This window comes from Diabrotica undecimpunctata, chromosome 5 (assembly GCF_040954645.1).
Source record: "Diabrotica undecimpunctata isolate CICGRU chromosome 5, icDiaUnde3, whole genome shotgun sequence".
Lineage (NCBI taxonomy): Eukaryota > Metazoa > Arthropoda > Insecta > Coleoptera > Chrysomelidae > Diabrotica > Diabrotica undecimpunctata.
In genome coordinates, this window is record NC_092807.1 from 133,457,870 (window position 1) to 133,478,351 (window position 20,482).

The 20,482-nt window shown below is 32.8% G+C and overlaps 1 protein-coding gene and 1 pseudogene across 3 annotated transcripts in view; one reads left to right on the plus strand and one right to left on the minus strand.

Annotated features, from left to right (window-relative positions):
* The window catches only part of LOC140441806 (lutropin-choriogonadotropic hormone receptor-like), a 477,770-nt gene that overhangs the window by 172,075 nt on the left and 285,213 nt on the right, over positions 1-20,482 (minus strand). The window lies entirely within an intron of this gene.
* LOC140440922 (uncharacterized) lies at positions 5,367-7,991 on the plus strand (annotated as a pseudogene).

The following is a 20,482-nucleotide window of genomic DNA, read 5'->3' on the forward strand; positions in this document are numbered from 1 at the left end:
CATAAACCGTTCTCTTAAATCATGTTTCTTAGATATATCATTGTTTTACGAAACCCGTACGCCGACACAGACTATTACGGGATGCTTTGGAAGATGTGGAAACTTCAATATCCTCTAACATTAATTTTATAATACTTCCTCCCACTTCAGGAGACCGAGATATTGATAGTGACGAGGACCAGATTTTGGACGTGGTTGACATGCCAATGGAGGTTCCTGGACAGGTAAAAATTCATGATGATGATGCCGAATCACATGACGAAGGAAAATCAATTGAAAGTCAAGCGCCACAAAACTGGAGGAAATCTAAAAAAGTGGCAATCCAGCAAGAAGCCCAAGTTCCACCTAAAATAGGAGCCGAGCATATGGTTAAGACGAAGTTTGAAAAATTCTCTTTGTTTTTACTCCAGAAATTAATAGTTTTATACGCAATCAAAGTAAAACTTACGCTGGAAGGGATCAAAATTTTCATATTTTTACAGTTTCTAAAGAAGATATTCGTCTTGCTCGTCTGAGTTTATTGGTTTGCTTATCCTGATTAGCGGATATCATCATCTACCCGGCGAAAATGACTACTGGTCAACAGCGGATGGCATGCAGGCTCCAATCTTTGCAAAAACAATGAGCCGTGAAAAATTCTAACTCAAAAGTAGCCAAAGTTTTACCACTTTTCGAAAAATTAAAAAGTAATATTAAGCAGTTTGGAGTTTTTCATAAACATGTAAGCATTTATGAATCAATGGTTCCATATGATGGCCATTACTCAGCTAAAATGTTTATAAAAATAAACCATATAGATTCGGATTCAAACCATGGATTCTTTGTGGAAATGATGAATATCCAAATAACTTTGATATTTACTGCGGAAAATCGGGAAATGCTCAAACTCCCTTAAGAACTCAAGTTGTGAATAATATGTTAAGAATTCTGCAAAATACGGACAGCCATGTTGTATATTTTGATAATTTTTTACCAGCTACTTCCTTCTGAAATCTTTATCAGAAAACGGTATACGGGCTTGTGGTACAGTTCGGGATCAACAAATGTCCTCTAGTTTCATCGTCAACCATCAAAAAACAAGATCTAGGGACCTATGAATACAAATCAGATGGCGATGTTATTAGTGTCAAATGGAATGACAATGCTCCTGTAATAGTGGCAAGTAATCATTTTGTAGTAACCCCAGTTCAAAATACCACCAGAAGAGTGAAGTCTAAACATAAAAAAGATGTAACTCAACCAAATTTGATAAGAGAATATAACATTGGAATGGGTGGTGTTGACCTTTTTGATCGTTTAGCTGCTTCTTAATCGTCCCCGACTTAGATCAAAAAAATGGTGGTGGAGCTTGTTTGCGTATGCATTTAATTTGGCGGTTGTAGCAGCTTTTCGCTTTTTTCAACATGTGAATGCAGCAACAAATATAACACGTTGAGTTTCGCAGAAACGTTGCCCTAGTACTTGTAAAAATAGGATCGGGTCAAAGAAAAAGAAAAGGCGGTCCATCTGTGCCTGTTCTAAGCGACATAAAATTTGACAGGATAAATCGCATTCCCGAAGGCACTAACCAAGGGCGTTGTGTTGTGTTCTATAAATATACTAGACTTCAGTGCAGTAAGTGTGTGTATCTTATTTTTACCTCTTTTAGACATTTGTGCTAATAATAAACCTTTTTTCAAACAGTTAAGTATTTTATTTTAAAAAAATACATATTACCCTACATGTCAACGTTCTCAAAATGGAAACAACATGGTGAAGACAAAATACAACAGTAATATATTTTTTTTTTACTTCAAAATCTAATAAAATATGTCAAAATCAAAAGACTTTTATGTATTGTCTGTTTATTCCAAGTATTTTATCTTCTTCTTAGTCGTTAACCTAAAGCAGGTATCGTGATATCATGAAGCTATTAACTAAATTTCCCAATGTTCCTCCACGTTTTTCTATCTTCTGCCATTCTAGCACATTCTGACAATGGAGCGCCAATGGTAGCAACAATATGGTCCGTGTATCGTGTGGGAGATCTACCTCTATTTCTTTTGCCTTCTACTTTTCCCTGGATGGTAAGTTTTTCAAGACCATTTCTTCGAAGGACATGTCCAAAATAGCTTATTATTTGTTCTGATATTTGTGTTCTTAGTCTTTTCTTTATGTTTAGCTGGTCCAGTATGGATTCATTTGTTCTTCGGGCCACCCATGGTATTCTCAGCATTCGTCTATAGCAGTACATCTCAAATACATCTATGTTCTTTTTGTCTTTCTCAGTAAGGGTCCAGCATTCCGATGCATAAGTAAAAACTGGAAAAACTAGACTTCTTACTAGTCTCATTTTTGTATCGGTAGTTATTTCATGGCTTTTCCAAATTTTTGTTAATTTTGCCATAGCGCTTTTTGCGATTGCTGACCGCCGCTTTATTTCTTCAGTACAGCCTCCTTTGTTGGTTATTAATGAGCCCAGGTACACAAATTTATCTACAACAGCGATATTGTTTATCATGACCAGATGATTTTAATTGTTGTTAGCTCTGTCAATTATCATGATTCTCGTTTTATCTCTGTTTATTTTAAGACCCATCGAGGCGTTCCAGCCCTCAGTAGCTTTCCGCATTATCCATTCACCATAGATGTTAAATAGAATTGGGCTTAGTATGCAGCCTTGTCTCACGCCCTTTGTGACCCTGAAACTATTGGTTAGTTCCCCATTTATTCTAACTCTGGCATAATTGTTATTGTACAGGCTTTTAATTAGCAGTATCAGATGATTGGGGACTCCCATTTCAGACAAAACCTGCCACATTTTACTCCAGTTGACCAAATCAAAAGCTTTACTATAATCTATGAAGCACAAATATGTTGTGATGTTAAATTCTCTGGATTTTTCTACAATCTGCCGTACGTTTAAAATTTGTTCTCTAGTACCACGTCCGGGAACGAAACCTGCTTGTTCCTCCGCAATGTTAGGTAGTAAAAAGGGCTTTATCCTCTCGAGAATTATGTGTAAGAGTATCTTACTGCAATGCGCAATTAGAGCAATTGTTCGATAGTTTCTACATAAATCTTTCGCTCCCTTTTTATGTATGGGAATATATAGTGATTGTGTCCAGTCCTCAGGCCATTTACCTGTCTCCCACACTCTTTGACAAATTTGATGTATTATATCCACTCCAACGTCATCTAGGGCCCAAATCATTTCAATAGTATAAAGTATTTTATAAAGCCGCCATTAAAAGGTTAACTAAGACCAAAAGTTTCCTCATTTATAGTTGTAGGATCTCTTCTTGTTCAGTCCTCAGTTGTCCAGTGAATTCCTGCCTTAGATCACTTAGCACATTGTAATAGTACAGAAAATCTATGGAAGCCTTTAATTTCGCATTTTCTGCACCGTAGTGTATTCATCGTACCTATTTTGTATACTTAGACGTTTTTATAAACGACAATGACCAGTCACCATTTCGATGACCGTTTTAATCTCTCGTTTATTGAGGTTTATCAAAATTTTTGAAAGTTTTTTATCAATATTTCTAATTATTTTAATTTGGATTTACTTTTTAGTGAATCACCATATCTTCTAATGATTCATCAGTAGCTACTTCTGAATCTCGTTTCTTGCGGCATATTTGGAAATCCCACACAATGTTTCTGGGCCTACAAAGTTTTCTCTCAAGGTCTTTTTTGACAATAAATCCACTTGTTAATTCCCATGCACGCCTTCATGACCAGGCACCCATATTAAAGACACTTTATTATTTTTTCCTGGTTGACGAGGAGATATTTGCAGTTCTTTACCAGTTTTAATTTAGTGATTGGGTTCGTTACGGCCAGAATACCTACTTGGGGCATCTGTATAAATGTTAATCATCTTTTCTCTATGGTCTTTATTTAGAATTTTTTTTAATGCAGGATACAAAGAAAAAACTTAAGACAACATTGTTTTATATTGACCTAAGTATGCTGTAAGAATCGTTATAATTAAATGTGTGCCAAAAAAATCTTGACCAGTACCATCAGCAGTTTAAGATTTGTCAGTGAATTATATTGAGCCCCTAGTAGAGTCTTTTAAAATTAGGATTCAAAGTGCCTATTTATTAGAATAACATACAGATCGTTTAATACAACTATGTTTCACAAAATAGGTTTACTTTTGACAGAAAATTTAACAAATTCTTATTGGAGAATAAAAAATTCTCCTCCTCTTGCAGAATCTTTTATCGATACGAATTCATTTCAATCTTATATATTACAGCTACCAAAATTTAATTATAAAGCCCCTCTTATTCAGACTTGCCAATTTTAACTAATATGATATTCAAATCCATACTAAGCAAATTAGGGAAAGATTTAACAATAATTTATACAGATGGTTCAAAAACTGTTAAAAGTACTGGTGGTCGCTTTTTTTGTTTCAAACAGCAATTATGTTGAGAAATATCGAATTCCTGAATGTTGTTCAATTTTTACAGCTGAGGCTGCTGCTATACAGAAAGCACTAACTTTGTGTGTCACTAATTATTGTGAAAACATCGTAATAGTATCAGATTCTCAGGCAGTATTACAAGCTGTTCGTAGCCATCCATTGGATAATTTTCAAAACTCCATTATACTTGATATCAAAAAATTATTACATGATCTAAAATTCACAAAAAAAAACAGTTACTTTACTCTGGGTTAAAGGAGTTTTCACTGGGCAAGCAGGTGTTATTTGTTTGCGTTACATGATATAAGTATTTTTAATATCATTTAATATAGTGAAAAATGTTATAAATATTCTAGTACTATTTGTTTTGCCTCCATCTGCCAGACAGGAAAAAAATTATAGAGAAAACTGAAATAAGTCTAGTTATAATAGTCTTCCCTATATAATTTTATGATTAATATTTGTGAATAGTGATACAAATGCAAATATATCAAAAGTTATTGGTAAAATATGATTGTGAATAAAGGTATATGTAAAAATATATCACTATTCTCATTAAAAAATATAGGGAAAAATATAATGTTGACATATCACAAATGTTTTAACTCCAAAATTGAAAACTGATGATATATGTTGAGATATACTAGTAGTTACGGCAATAGAAATTCAAACTGTGAAGTTTTAGGTCGACTTACCTCGCGTTTCCCTATTAAAATAATGACCGCTTTGTTCCCGCTCAATCGACTTGTCTGTCATTTGTGATTTAGTACTACACGTGTGTTACTGTTGGTTTTATCCACTTTTGTTTTGACCTTTTAAATGAGCTTTAAGTATTCGAGAGAAATGTAATAAGTAGTGTAGTGATAGTATACCTACCTAATTGTAATATAACATCAATTCCTGTTTGAGATTATTTAGTAATAGCCGTGAGAAATAAAAATTAGAGGTTATGGCATCTCAAAGAAGCAAATTGATTTTCAAACTGTTGGAAAAAGATAATGTAAATACTGGAGACCTCCAAGGTAATAATTGTTTATTTATCTTTACAATAATAATTAAAACAGTAATATCATTATTTTTTATACGACATACTAGATTAACAACATTTATTTTTGCGTAAAAGTTTTCTAGATGCAACTCAACTATAACTTGGTGAATATGCCTATTGTTTTTGGTTAACTTTAACCAGTGGCGTTACTTTAATTTGTATCTCTAAAAATTTAAAAAATTAATGTATGTAAAAGTTGATGCTTAACTTACATACTCAATTCCAATTTCAGATTTCCTATCATTTTATACATAAAATAATATATTTTCGGTTTTCTCTAGAGGGGACCGAATTTCCATAAAAAGTAAAAACCCATTTTGGCGTGACAATTTCATTTTTCTGGAAAAAAAAATTGACAAAATTTATTAGTTTTTCAAAAATTTGATATTATTCTGGGTTTTTAGATGAAAATTCCATGATGAGAAGATAATAGATCAAGTCCTGCACCTTCACTGTCCTTCTGTGAACCGAATGTTCGAAAGACTTTGGAAGAAGTAATTGATCAAGTATGTGGGATTGATGACGACGACAAAGGTTATCTGGAATATCCAGGTAATGAGGAGGCGTTTCATGATAGTGACGCGGACCCAGATTATATACAAGAAAGTGATACCGACTCCGATAATGACATCCCAAAGAAAAAGCTGAAAAAAGATACAACAGCATTTATTGCACATGAGTCAGGAAGAGAAATTTAGAAAAATAAACCTGGACGAAAATCGCTAAAAAATGAAACTAGGCTAATTCGTGAGGAACGAAAGCAGAACAGAAACCTTGGGTTATCGTACACCACGAAAAGTGGGAAGGTTATAAAAGCACGGACATGTCAGGAGCTATTAAGTTGCCGCTTAAAATGCAAAGACAGGATAACTGAAGAAAAACGACAGGAAATTTTCAAAGAATATTGGTCTTTAGCGAGCTTTAACAAACGCGTGTCTTTTATAGCTAGGCTTATAATAACAGACGGAAAGAAAACCACAAAACGTAAATTAGAAAACAAAAAACATAAAAATAGGCTTCTGTCACACAAATATTTTTTACCACTAAATGGTCAACTACTAGTTAACATTTGTCAAAGTTGTTTCCTAAAAACTTTTAACGAAACAAAACGGTTTCTAACCGATGTGACAAAAAACAAGATTTCTTCAGCTTCTGCAATGCCACATGATGATTTGCGAGGTCTTGCCTCACCATCTAACAAAACTCCCGAACAAGATATTCAATTATTAAGAGTTCACATTGGATCAATCCCAACGTATGAGAGTCACTATTGTCGTCGTGACTCATCAAAGATATATCTTCCTCATTACTATACCTTAACAAGAATGTATGAAGAATACAAAAAATGGCTACCTCACGAGAAAACCCCAGTATCGAAATTCAAATATCAAGAAGTATCCCATTCCATGGAAATAAAAATCAAACAGCCTAAAAAGGATACCTGCGCTACATGCGATAAATATCATATGCTCCTGAAAACAACTAAAGATGCACAAAAAATGCAAGAAATTCAAAATCTTCTTGATAATCACCAACAAGAAGCATCAAACGCTTATGAGGCTAAGCGTATAGATAAAAATGCTGCGTTAGAAAATAAATCAAACATCATTTATACGTTTGATTTGCAACAGTGTCTCCTCACACCTGATCTTCAGACTTCAATAGCATTCTATAAAAGGCAGTTGTGGACCTTTAATTTAACATTAAATAGATGTAATGATAATCAAGCAATGTGTTTTATGTGGCATGCGGGCGTAGCTGGACGGGGTGCAAATCAGATTGCGTCATGCTTATACAAGCAGATTTCACATATTTCACCTGAAATAAAAGAGATCACCTTATATTCTGATACGTGTGCAGGACAAAACAAGAACTCTTTTCTACCTGCAATGTTCATGATGGTTTTAAAAGAGAATCCCAATCTACCATACATTAACCACAAATTTCTTGTTCCTGGTCACACCCACATGGAGTGTGATTCAGATCACGCAATTATAGAGAAAAAAAAAAGATATCCATGTTCGACAGAACACCCAAGAGACTGGATGAATTTGGTAAGACTATGTAGAAATAAGCAAACTTTTTTGGTTACTGAAATGTGCAGATCGGATTTTCTTGAGTTTTCTTCTTTGTATAAGAATGTCCTTCAACAAAGAAAAATTAACAACTTAGGAGAAAAAGTCATGTGGAAACAAATGAAATGGTTAAGATTTTCACAGAATCCTGGTGTCCTTGAATACAAAAGTAGCTTAAATGTAGACGAACCATTTAAAAGAGTATGTTTTTTAAGAAAAGGTAATACGTAGCCTAAAAACATAAAAATTCCTCTGTCATATAAAGGTCCCAATCCAATAAACATCGATAAAAAAAAACTTGATAGAGCTATTGCCTTATATTTCAGAAACATTTCATGATTTTTATAGAAATTTAACTACGAAGGAGGATATACCAAATACGTTACCCGAGGATGAAAATAGTAGTGACGAGGAGAGTGTACACAAAGAAATTGAAATTTTTAAAAATTAAATAAACTTTTACGTTGTATTTGACAATAAATGTACCCCCTTAAGTAAACATAAAACTTTTTAGTTTAACATTTTTTTATTTATAATTAATAATTAAATTTGTTACTATATCTTCCGGAAGAGCTCTTGTTCCTTAATAAATAATTGTAAAAAGTGACATAAGTCATATTTTTTGTTAAAAATTGTACAACTAGGTCCTTTTTACTAGTAGATCTATTTTAATCCAACAAATTCAAAGCCATTTCCAAAAATTGTTTAACGAAAATATCTTATTTGTATCTGTAACAACAATATTAAATTTGAAAAAACTATAATTGCGTTTTTCTCGAAACTTAAAATTTAGACTTATACCACTTTTCTCCAACACCCGCCATATATTAGATAATATAATTGTTTTACTAGGCGTAATTAATCTATGAATGGAAAGGACTTCATCGATTCCTTTGAGTTTTTCATTGCACTTTTGTAAGAGGTCATGATGATGATTTTGAATTTGTAGTGGGTAAATCAGATATATGATTTATATTAGTTAGTATTATTGATTTTGATAATTAACATGCTCAACTTTTGAAAGCTGGTCCTGTCCCCTAAATTACCGATTAGAGACAGGTTTTTTAGTTCAGCTTGTTGAGGTTTCTCAATTGAACAAAACTTTTTTGTCATTTTACCAATTATTTTAAAAATAATTTGAATCAGACTTTACAGCAACATCTATAAAAAACTTCGTTCGAAATAAATTTAGGAAAATGCGAAATCTGGTGTCTTTCTACAATTTACAAAGCAAAGAGACGAGAGATATACTGACATACGGAATCTAAATCTTTAATCTTCGACTTTTTTAGATTCCTCATGTCACTTATCGTCTGTTTACTGTTTAAATAAAGAAATGACAGCTTTGCCATTTCCCTGAATTTATTTCGAACAAAGTTCTATTGGTTTTTAATACATGTCGCTGTAAAGTCTGGTCCAAATTATTTTTAAAATAATCGGTAATATGACAGAAAGATTCTATTCCATTCAGAGCTTTCCACAAAATCGTTTTGAGGAGTCCAAAGGGACAAAATATGTAGGTATAAGGGAATGATGGAGCTCTTTACTGAAAGTAAATCTTAACTCCATTTCGTAAAAATCGTTTAGTTTAGCACAAACGATGTAAAATAATTTTATCACTTGAATATTGCTAAACTTAACTAAAATATAAATAAATTTGTATTTATTTATTAACGATATATTTTTAGTAATTACTGTTTGATAAGAAGCTCGTCTTCGATACATGTTTACCGTTCGAATGTTCGATCTGGAATCCTAAAATGATTTTATTATTACTGTTTTCTTTAAATTTTTACCTAATAGAAAGCAACTATATTAAATTTTTTATTTAATCCTCCGTTAGAGACGTATTTTATTGTAACGTAGTTGCTCGCGTATGAGCGACACCCTTACCTACATCAATTTCACTTATTTCGAGGAAAAATTGAAGACCTTGGGACCAGAAAGGGACATGCCACCAAACAATATTTTGGAGAAAATATCATTTTTAAATCCTGAAATCAAATTTTTACATTTTTCTCGGAAGTAAGGTCCACAATCGCTTAGAAATATGTTATTTACTACACAGTAAATGTAACACTAATGTTTATTTAACGGTTTTTGAGCTTTTGACAAAGTATGAGGCTTATCGCCTTCTGTATGAAAAAAATGTATTTTAAAAAGTGAACATAAAATGTAACAATAAAAAATTCAGTTGTTAATATTTTCAATATCTGAGAAGTCGTACAAATGTTTAGTATCTTTTAATGGTTCATTATCAGCTTCCCTTAGAATCTGTTGGCAAGCACAAATTTCTTAAAACTTTAGGAAAGCTGGCGGAATAAACTGTAAGAGCTGGGAAATATTTTTAATTGTTTTTCTGTTTATTGTAATACGCCCAGTGTATTTTGATTTCAAATCCCTGGAAAGTAAAATTGACCTCCTAAAACCTTTCTTCCCAATATTAACTGCCTTATAGCCTTCATTTACAAGATGTTCGATATACATTAGGTTAGATTGTTCAGATGAACACTTAAGGCTTGATATTTTGAAAAATTTAACTTTTTCTTTGTCTGTATTGCTTTTTTTTGTAATCTCGCTTTGTAATTCTATAAAAAAAATCAGACTGTTTTAATATAATCACCCCAAAGCAGTTTTTTCTTTTACATTTTCTCACTGCTTTGTACCAATTGTCTGGAGTATAAACTTTTTTTAATCGATGACGCTTATACTTTTCAATTTCTGCGAAATCACGGTCACATGGTAATCTTATATGTCCTACTACCAAGTATTTTTGCTCAATAAAAGTGAAAATGCCTCCTATAGTAAGCTGTTGCCATAAACAAATTAGAGACCAATTTTTGTTTTGGCCGCTGTAGTTAACTGTGTACACTATAATCTTATCAGCAGTGGGTCTATTAGTTCGAAAATGCTGGCAATTTCATCGCTACCTCGCTTGGCAATATTTTCTGGCTACATGTACATATAGGCTTTTCCACTAATACAGTCATGGATGCCGAGTTTACAAACCCATGCCTTTCTTGAATAGAACGCTGTTCCCACTGTTAAATTTGACAGTAGCATAGCTTGTTGTAGGTCAAAGCTGATAACTATTGCAGGTCCCGTACCTTTAGCCTCCTCTGTGTCCTCTTTCATTAAATTTTGCATGACCTAGGCACGTCTTTTTTACGATGCAAAAACAACAAAGAAAATGTTACAATGGAAGCCCATAGGAAGGCGAAAAAAAGGAAGGCCCAGAACGAGATGGTTGGATGACGTGGAAGACGACCTGAAAACAATGAACATAAGACAATGGAGAAAAAGGGCACAAGAGAGATCTGAATGGAAGGACATAGCCAGACAGGCAAAGACCCATCCAGGGTTATGATGCCAAAAGAAGAAAGAAGAAGAAAGGCACGTCTTTTATGTAACTCAAAATCAATTTTCAATTTCTTTCTCAGCTGTATTATTAATTTTTATATTCATTGCATCACAAACTTTACAGATATGGCTATTAGGCAACTTGAAGCTTATATTAAACTCGGAGCAGAATATGCGCCTATATTTATCTTGAGTTACTGTCACAAAATTATTTTGGCGGCACCACTCAAGATAATAATCATGGTATAAACTGGAAATTGACAGATCGGATTATATACGTAGATTTTGTTGGGTTTTTTGCCTGCTGTAATGACTTGTGTATTTTGGTAGTAAACTAATATGCTATCCAAAATTCTCACAGTATTTTTCTGGTATTTTCTTATTGTTGTTATGCCTACCTTTCTCATCTGGCTTTGGAGTAGAACCACCTGCTTTGTTTTGGTCAACCAGTCTTTCAAAACTTTTTTTTTTTGAAATGCTGTGTATGGCAAGAAACCCTTTCTTACAAATTTCAACTTCATCTACATATATTTTGACTCTGTATTTAACTGACACATTTCTGGATGAATGAACTCGTTTTGTTTCCTTTAGGTAACTTCTCTTTTTTGGAATTACTTTCATAGTTGAGAGTAGGTGAATATTTTGGTTGTCATAATTACTCAAGTTCCAAAAGGCATTAAATATATTGTTATGTTTTTATTATTCTAATTTATTGATTTTTATTTACTATTAAAGGTTCTATTTATAACACTCACAAATTTATTAAAGTCTTTATTACTAATTTATCTTACACTTAATAATTTATTATAATACGTGCGTTACATTTTAAGACGCGGCGCGATCTTCAAAAACTGACTGTCGCTCTAAATAAAATGTCCCATTTATATAATATATAAAATGCCGTTATCTAGAAGGATCTGGCGATGAATCGATGACCTTCCACCCATTAGACGACAAGGTGACTCATGGACTGGTTTTTCGGCGAAGGGACTAGAAATTTCTGCTGGCAGGTAAACAGGTCTTTAAACTGAATGCCGAAGTGACTACAATAAAAAAAGAATTAGTCATAATTTATTTACAGTTTTATATGCCATATTATTTATTATCGTAACAATATCATTTTCCTTGCCCGCCAAAAGCTGTCTACACAGTTTTGTGCCACCGCAAGGTGCACCTAATTTTTTTGGTTCTATTTTCTTCCCTTTCGTATTTATATATTCACAACCTAGATTTCTTTTAGTCTTGCGCTTAATTTTTTTATGTCGTTAGGTATTCTTGTGTCTCCATCTAGAAGGTGCCTTCTTTTCTGGAGTTGGCAAGACAACTTAAAAAGTCTGTGGGGTATAAACCTCTTTGTTTTCCTGTAATAATATATTACTTTACTTAAAAGGGATAAGCCACAAAAAACCTTTAGCAAAAATTTAATATTTTTAGGTTCAAAAAATATAACATAAGAGGACAAGCCACACATTTAATAAACTTACCGTTCCTATGTTTATATTTTCCAAATCGCTGCTACTTCTAGACACTGTGTAGTCTTTGTCATCTTCGCTTTCATTTAAAAACGACGGATCCTGGTTATTGTGTTCAGAATCAGACTCAGAAAAATTTATGTTTCGATTACATGAACGAGAATGTTTCGCCGCCATTTTGATTACTACTGTGGCTTCTCTCCTGTTACAATATAACGTAATGGTGACACAACGGGACTTACTACAGTAGCGCTATCTATGAGAAAACAGCTGAAATTTTCTGTTTGGGATATTAATATTGTTTTATAATGTGCGATTTCTACTTTAACTCATTTTTGACGAAATTTTAGCTTGTCTTCTTCTGGTCCCAAGGTCTTCAATTAATGTCAGCATATATAAAATTATAATGGTATATACATACATATAATAGCAAGTCTTATAAACGAAAATATTTTTATCAATTTAATAAAACAAAATGAAAAAATATTCCAAATTAAAAGTTTAGAATTAACGAATAAATAAATCAGATATAAATAGATAATAAACAAATAAGATAATGAATAAGCAAATGAAAAATTATAAGATTTATTAGATTCTCGTTTTATTTTTAGAGACTTTGCTTCATCTCGAAGGCACAAATGGTTTCTTGGTTCTTGACGCAAATTAATTTTACTAAATGATACCTAACCTAAAAACAATAATGTTTTAAAGATATACCTTAGACTTACCCAAAAATTAAACAAAAACATAAAAGTTTCTTTAAAATTACAAAAACGTGATTACGCGTGCAGTGAGGAGCACCCTCACCTTAAGAGCTGTCACTTTGATCAAGTATCACAGCACACTGACCACCTGAAATATTCCGAAAAGTTGTCATCTCTTCTTATAAACGATGTTAAATAACATTATTTGATGGTCAAGGTTATCGTATTAGCTAATATCGTGCCATTACTTTTAAAGGAATGTGATGAGGAATTTGCTCATACCGCGTGTAACGGCAGATTAATTAGTCTTTTGCCAGCTTTTATTTCATCTATTAAAAACTTTTTTGCGTTACGCCCCTGACAAAATATGCTTTTATATGCATATAGCATTATTTTTTGTCATGTCTAAATCTTGTGTGACAGCTACAAGTTCACTTATAATTGCGCTTTGCAAACATAAGCTTTTATAAACTAATTATTCGTATACACTAAATTGTAGAAGTTGTGCTTACACTGCAGAGAAAATTACACAAACATCAAGCATAATTTCAGTTAACTTAATTGGAGGTACATTCGGACGAAACTACATTTGTTTAATAGTCAAAACAAAGTAACATCCCCTAAAACACGACTGTTTTGTATTATTATGGCGAGTGTTTGTAAACTAAGCCAATCTACATTATTGTTACTACATGGTTGTACATATTGTTTTAATAATTTGTTTTGGGACTCTTTTTTTAAACTTACTTTAAGCAAATATGCATTTTATGTTTTACTTGCTATGTTTTCCAAAAATATACCACAATTATAACTAACCATATTTATATCTTTTTAAATTTTGATTACAACTCCGCCTGTAAGGATAAAGAAGGAAGGTTAAAGGGACAGCTTAGCACCCTAAGGTTCGAAAACAAAAGGACCCCCAAAAGGGACGAATGAGCGGAATCCAATTTAACCTACGTAATATTTTGTCAACCAGGTTTCACTAATTTATTATTACCCTAAAAATTTTTCATCACCAAACCACCCTTAAGGAAAGCGATTCTGCTGGCTTACGGTTAAAACTAGCAAAATTAAAAAAAATACTTATGATATACCACAATGTTTTGCTAGGTTTTAACGAATTTATTACCACCCTAGTAATTATTCACCCCTCAAGTGCCTCTTGTCGGAAGCCAATAATTCTGTTAGGTTAAAACTTAAGATGAAAAAATATTCTTTTACAATTTCACTCTCCTTTACGTATAACTGAAATAAAAAAGTATTCCGTTAAGTTGATACTAAACTTTGATCACCATGATAACTTTTCACCCCTAAACCAATCTTATTTGGAAACGTTCCTGCTAGCTTAATATGCGAACCAGTGTAATTAATAAAAATTATTTTTGAAATACCACTGTGTTCTACTAGGTTTTTACGAATTTATTACCACCCTAGTAATTTTTTTACCCTCAACGAACCCATGAGAAGAGTTAATAATTCTTAGGTTAATATTTAAAGTGATGAAAAATCTATTTTTACAATTTTACTGTACCCTATGAATCAATAATTCTGTTCGGATAAAATTTATGGCGAATTTTTTTTATATAAAGACAAACTTACGACGAAGATTGAAAAAAATAAGATTACGAACAGCAAAGATTCAATTCGTGCAGAGTTTTCACCTGTAAATGCTTACTCTGAGATGGGAGTCTAAACAATTCCAATAAATTCAAAAACTCGTGTGTAAACTATTCGTGTGAGCTATTGTGTCATGTTCGCTGTTGTGTTCGATGTGCATAAACTGCTTTCATTCTAAGAGTGTCCACCTTATTTTTAGTCACTCTAACCGTAATTGTAATATGCTGCTAATATGACTACCAAACTATTTTTTCTTGTAAGTATAAGTAAACTCCTTGAATTTTTTATAGACGAGAACAACAAACTTATTGTAGATAAAGAAGAACAGTTTACAGACTTGGGCAAATTACATAAACGATTTGTTTACGGATTATCGTCATATTTCTGCGAACAGTTTTGATCTGAATGGACCAAAAATATTAAAAAGTGAGGTAATAAAAGCTATAGATTAAACGAAAGATGGGAAAGCAACAGGATGCCATGAAATACCAGTCGAGTTTTTAAAAGTTTTTAACGAGAACAACCTAAATGTAGTATTGGAACTGTTTTATAAGATTATTAAGATATACGATACTGGTCAAATTCCATCGGACTGGTTGAAATCTACATTTGTGCCCCTTCCCAAGAAATCGAATTCTAAGACGTGTAGTGAATATCGCCTTATAATTTTAATGAGTCATACCCTTAAAGTATTCTTGCATATTATCCATTCCAGAATACGAGCAAAATTGGAACACAGTATAAGTAAAACCCAATTCGGTTTTAGATACGGTTTTGGACTCGAGAGCCACTTTTTGCAATACAAGACTTGATTCAAAAATGTCTGGATCAACAGAAAGTTAGACATTGCTGCAGAAATATTTAAATGGTATGAGAGAGAAAGAATATTTGAACGTCAAGAAATTAGTCCAATAGTAATAAATGTTAATAGTGGAGAGAGTGACATTAATGTGGAATCAGATTCAGAAAATGTTTAGTTGGTTGATATTGTTTTTTTAAATGTCATGTTTTGTCTTTGAAAATACGTTCATTATTAAAAAATAATTTATTTTATTGCTTGTCGTTTTATTTTGATTATATTTATTGTTTGGTAACTGAATAAGAACCTTACCACTTTTATTGTGGAATTCCTTACTTTATCAAATCTATTCATGAATGTAATAATTAACAAAAAACAAATGAAAAAAAAACAATCATTTTTAAATTCCACCTAATATAGTGTGAAATTTGCTACCTTCACCTTTTTGTTTACTTCAGTTCTCTGTTAATTTTCATACTTCATTAACCATCTGACAACGCTGCAAATGTTCACAATGATGACGTGAACGCAACTTTATTTGACTTTCAGTGTATTTAAGAGAACAAAAATTGGAATAGACACGAAAAACATAAAATAACAAACCGTTCTCATCGATCTTTAGCTGTCAGCTTTGTTCAAGCAAGGTTTTTCTGAACAGAAGTAACAGAAGTTAATTAAATTAACGGGTTACTCAAACGAAAGTTCTCTAAAACCATATCTGCAGATGGATTCTAGTCACTACCAGAAGTTGATCGAAAATCTCAGAACAACAAAAGAAGCTTCACCTTCGAGTTCCCAAATACTACAGGTCAATAATACACAAAATCATGCTGTGGTAGAAAAGAATGGGCAAGCTACTATAGCTCATAATAATTATACATTTAATATTGTTAAAAAATAAAAAAAAATCCATACCAGTCGAAAATATTGCTTACCAAAATTTATCTCTTATTATATTATACACGATTATTTTTAGAGATAGGCCTAATGTACAGCCTAAAACACCCTATAAAATAAATCATTTGTCGTTATAAATCATGCAGATGACATTAAATTATTTAAAAGAATCCATTAATGTGTTTTAATTTCATTGAAAATTAAAGAAGACACCTTAGGTAATTTTATATTCAATTTTCCAAACGGCCACCAACTTAAAAGTCAAATGGTAAAATAAAGTAATTTTAATTCTTAGAATACTATGTCGTTATATTCTGACAAAAAAAATGCAGTTTATTAAACAAAATTTAAGGAAATATCACTTTTTCTGAACTACATTTATCAATGACCAATTAGGCTCAGATCAAATTTATCCTTCATATCTTGTTTGAATTCCGTCGGATTAAGTCCATTAGACTCCTTACCGAATAGTGAAAGGTTTATTATTACATTCGGTTATTTTACATAATAGGTGGCTATTTTAGAGCTAAGGGACTCATGATTTAATTACTACTGTCTATAGGAATAAACTTTTACACAATATACCCCACAATTTGAAACTAACTAAATATACTGAATATTTCCTACAAACTAGATTACCATTTTAGATTAAGTTTCAGTCTAAACCAAATACAGTACATAATTTATTTAAATTTACATTACAATGTCCACTGGAATGCAATTATATTAAATTTTAATAACAGGAAAACGAATTATAGTATGGAATGGGCAATAATAAGAACATAATTTCAATTTCATGTGGCGTACAAAACCGAATCTATATAAAAAAAATTACAAAATGTACCAAATATAAATCAGACGTACACCCGGAAAGAAAAGTACTATACGGTGACAGTCTGGGAATGGCTCGCGGCTAGACAAAACAGTGGAGATGGTCGTGCGGTCCACAAAACAAAAAAAATCCGAAGTTATATCAGGGGCGCCAGGTAAATTGGCCCACAGCCTTCCCTACGTTACTATTCCATAAACCACCAACTTACCAATAGGTTTACTACTAAAATACTAAGTAACAGTATACAATCTGAATAAATAAAAAAAATAAATGAAATTGTCAGATTAGAATTTAGTCAATTTTAATAAATAGATTCCCAAAATAGTTGAAAATAAATACATACATACTACATATTACAATATTATTTAACTTTACCATAGGCTTAATAAAAAAATAATATAAAAATGCGGCTTCTACTTGCCTAACAAAAATTCATAAGTTATTTCTATTTAACAGAACAAAATGAAAGGTAAGACGTATCAAAAGTACCGGACGCTAAGGGGTGTGCGGTTCAATACCAACCAAAAAAAATAATTAACGCAAATAGGACACCACGTGAGCTCAAGTGCGTGCGCAGAAAATAATATAAAAAAAATAAATCTCAAATATATAACCCCCCCTTAGACGCAGTTTACAAAATTAAAATAGGTATGTGTAAATATTGAATTAATAAAATAAACCGCAAATTATCTTTAAAAAAAAATCTGTAAAGTATTTGTAAATATGAAAATAAAAACTAACAGCAAATAATCTTTTAAAAAAAACTATTGTATTTCGCAAACCAAATTAGACGGCGCTTAAATCTTCCGTTGAAAATTAATTATTATCGATCCATACCTCGAATTTTCATATACTTCACCGCGTGGAATTCCAGTTATAGTTCAGCGTGTCTTCAATCCAAAATCCCATACGATTGCCGATGTACATAGACTTGTGTGACAATGTTGAAAAGTTGAAAATTACAGCCAGATGGAAAAATACGAAGAAGAAGAAGCAGAAAAAAACAAACAAACCAACCAACCAAGAAGCAAGAAAACATTAATTACCATCTGTGTCTAAAATAATTATTTGGAAATAAATATATTGATTTTAACACTTTGTTTATCTGCCTTTTGGCGATAATGGAGCAATACAAAAAAAAACTTGTCTCCGAACTTGAATGTATGAAAACTGATAAAAATGTGAATAGCTTTTTAGAGATGGGATAAAAAAATAACTACAACTTTTTAATTAATTAAAAACGAAATGTTCTAACACTCACCCTTCTTAGCCAGATTAGGGGTTTGAAATATCCCAAATTGGACCGAAGCGTAGCCGGCTATTTGGACTCGTGATTAAGGCTAATTTCTTGATCTAAATACGACTCCCGGTATTCACGTGTACTGTAGATCCGCTTTTTTTAGCGAAATTGTGGATATTCCAAAAAAACCCTTCCACGAAGGCAGCAAATCCCCTTGAATATCCACACGGTTCGGACTAGTCCAGATCCCACATGGAACAGCAGCAAAAGCAAAAAAACAAAATGCCGTTTTTAATCTAGCCCAACCTTTCAGTAACACCGTCAAATCTGGAATCACTTTCTTTCCGTCGTCTTTCCGAACACTTGACAACTTGACACACGGAGGTCACCGAATAATACCGAGATTCAAAAATTTCAATTTTATGATCCCAATTCTTCCAAGATAACTCTAGAAAGAACGATCTAAATTAGTTTCTTCACAAAAAAGAGGACGTGTTCCCTTAACTTCAGCACAATTTGCCAGACATTACCCCTATTTAAAAATTACTAATTTTATTTTCGCCACCTTGCTTATAATATATTATAGGCAACCGCTCTTACACGTCCTGAATTATTTAAATTTTGATAAAATAGAGGTGGGACTTTCTACTTTAAATTTGGAACGTAACAACACCTCCCTTTCCCAGAGGAAAATTTACGAGGAAAAACTAGACGAAGAAAATTTTCCCTCGCGCTAGCGACGCACTACCTAAACTCCGAGCGAAGTCCACAACACAATCATCATCCACACCGTCTTCACCGTGCGCAAGTACTTGGACAACGAAAGACATACCAATCTCAAACCACACGCACAAAGCAACAACTTACTTACAACACTTACTCCACTTCCACACAACAGTCATCTCTCATCGTATGAGATCAAGTAGAATAGTTTCAAATTCCAACGTCAATCTGACAACACTGATTAGGTCGGTTACTGGATGTTGCCCTTATTCGCGACCTCCCAGCTCTGGGGCATCGCTAGTACTTCACTATACCTCGCATAACATGAGTCCATAAGAAACTCTCCACCATTCCACTCTTACTGATACTGCGAGGAACATCTACCGAAACAGTAGTGTAATTCCAATTGTTCATTAAAATAAAAATGAGATAGGTCTTTCAGAATTTAAATCCGTATACAACGAAATTTAGTGAATCATCCAAAACTAAGCTATTATCCAACAAGATTCACCAAAACATAATTATGTGGCTTCGAAAAAATCCCAATTAAATAGAATGGCTTACTAACATCAAAACAAATCCCAACGCCATATCATCGAAGACAACATATTTCTGACCAAACCTAAGTGACATTCAATTCCATAAATCAAAAGAAATTAAGGCTACCGCAACCCTACGACTTCGTATTGGCTACCTAACACAAAAAAAAACGAATCGGTTGACCATCCAAATACATCCTAAGAACCGATCATAGCCAACACTCAGTCATCCTTCACGGACACAACAAAAAAAATAAATACAACCAATTTCAGAAGAATTTACTTAGACTAGACAAAACTTTGCTAGTCCGTTCTACTCCGACCTAAATCCTATCGGGATCACCAGTCGGGTTACTAATCCTTAAATCCTTAATATTCCAAATACCTTGATCCTTGCCATTTTCATCCTCTAAACTATATGTCCAGGGGGAAACTTTCTTCTTCACGAAGTAGGGTCCTATCCATCTAGGAGCTAACTTTTTCGTGAAATATTTAGCGGCATCTGACAACACAAAATTTCTCCGCCATACTGACTGATGGGGCTGAAATTCCTCTGGACGTCTCCGTAGATTATAGGTCTTCTCACACTTAGCCGAAGCTTTATCTAAACGTTTTCTAACATCAACAAATAATTCCTGGAGTCCACGCGATCGATTATATCCCATTTTAGCTACTTCGTCCTCCGGGTCTCCGAGTTTGTCCTTTCGGGAAAAATCTCGTCCATCCACTACCATCTTCCGACCGAAATTTATGAAG